Source organism: Scylla paramamosain, chromosome 2 (genome assembly GCF_035594125.1).
Source record: "Scylla paramamosain isolate STU-SP2022 chromosome 2, ASM3559412v1, whole genome shotgun sequence".
Taxonomy (NCBI): domain Eukaryota; kingdom Metazoa; phylum Arthropoda; class Malacostraca; order Decapoda; family Portunidae; genus Scylla; species Scylla paramamosain.
The window spans coordinates 35,464,317-35,466,363 of record NC_087152.1 but is presented as its reverse complement, the minus strand read 5'-3'; positions in this window follow the sequence as shown (position 1 = coordinate 35,466,363).

Genomic DNA, 2,047 nt, shown 5'->3' with positions numbered 1-2,047 from the left:
AGATTACACACACACACACACACACACACACACACACACACACACACACGAGTAATGGAGACGAGCCAAATTGGTATAATCGGCAAAAATATAAAAAATCTGGAGTCCTTCCATGCCACACGCCCGGATTGGTGGGCGTCCCTGGAAACTAATTATCAGTGGAGAGTAGAAGGAGAAAAGGGAGTTATTGATTACACCACCGATGGGCGAAACTTTTGCGGGAAGTTTAAATTGGAAGGAACAAATACAAATGGATAAACATCGAAAGGGGGACACCACGAGGAATAGGAGGAGGAGGAGGAGGAGGAGGAGGAGGAGGAGGAGGAGGAGGAGGAGGAGGAGGGGTGGGGGAGAAATGGAGGAGAAAGATAGATAGAAAAAGAAGAGTCACACGTCCCGTTTCAGAAGGGGAACAGGAAGAATGTCAATCTCTGTTAAAGTTTTTTCTTCTTCTTTCTCTTCTCTTCCTCCTGCAGGCGATGCACGGGCGAGGAGTTCCTGATTTGTTTGTTTAATCGTGTATGCTTCCCAATAAAGAAAATGGTCGAGTCGAATGTAAGATAAAAGAAAAAAAAAGCACTTACAGCTGATTTATTTATAGTTTACGTGGACAGCAACATTAGCATCTTTATCCGGGCATTTGGTGGAAAGCTCTGTTGTGAAAATAAAAGAAAAATGCGCAGGCTAACTTAATTTATTGATAAGTTTATTGAGTTACAGTTAATTTTATAAATCTATTTCTTAATTATTTTATTCCACTTTATACTATATTCTTTTTTATTCCTTTGCTGATTTTGTTAGGAGTCAAATTTATAAAATCACAAAAGAGAACAAATAACGTGGGCTTATGGACATGTTCAAGAGCTAACACTAGAAAGACTGCACAAATTTAACTACTTATAATGTGATGTAGATACAAGGTCAGTCAAACAAGCGTGAAAGATGCAGAGTTGTTTGATTATACAAGGGATGCGTCGCCCAGTCCAGCAGTGCAGTGAGGCGAGGGGAGGCCAGTAAAACAATAGTAAATGAATATAATACTAATGGAGTTGAGAGATACGCTTTTTTTTTTTTTTTGGGGGGGAGGGGTGGGGAAGGGAGGAGGGGAAAGAGACTCATAATTGATACATTGTGTTGCGTTGTGTTGTGTTGTATTCTGTGTGTGTGTGTGTGTGTGTGTGTGTGTGTGTGTGTGTGTGTGTGTGTGTGTGTGTGTGTGTGTGTGTGTGTGTGTGTGTGTGTGTGTGTGTGTGTGTGTGTGTGTGTGTGTGTGTGTGTGTGTGTGTGTGTGTGTGTGTGTGTGTGTGTGTGTGTGTGTGTGTGTGTGTGTGTGTGTGTGTGTGTGTGTGTGTGTGTGTGTGTGTGTGTGTGTGTGTGTGTGTGTGTGTGTGTGTGTGTGTGTGTGTGTGTGTGTGTGTGTGTGTGTGTGTGTGTGTGTGTGTGTGTGTGTGTGTGTGTGTGTGTGTGTGTGTGTGTGTGTGTGTGTGTGTGTGTGTGTGTGTGTGTGTGTGTGTGTGTGTGTGTGTGTGTGTGTGTGTGTGTGTGTGTGTGTGTGTGTGTGTGTGTGTGTGTGTGTGTGTGTGTGTGTGTGTGTGTGTGTGTGTGTGTGTGTGTGTGTTGCAGCGTAAAGGCTATGAATTATGATTCAGCAGTCTTTCCATACTTTTATTTATGCAATTTACGTTTTCAGATCATAAAGTTTCCCTGCTGACCAGTATTTTCTACATATGTTGGGAGCTAAATTAAATTACATATCAAAGCATCCAATATTTTGTTTCAGGCCGTACTTACTTCTCCTTATTTTCCATCAGTTCTTATGGATAGCTTTCCTGCATTCACTTTCTCAGTCAGTTACCCGTGTTGCTTTAACCATCATGAATACTAGGTGAACTTTTTTTATTATTTTTCCCTCTATATAACTTTCCCATTTCCTCCTCAAGCGTAACATTCTCCCATCAGGACTTCTCCCTTGACTTATTCCCATTGGACATTTTTCCCTCCTAGACATTTTCCTCCATTCTTTTATATTCACCCACTAACCTAACCT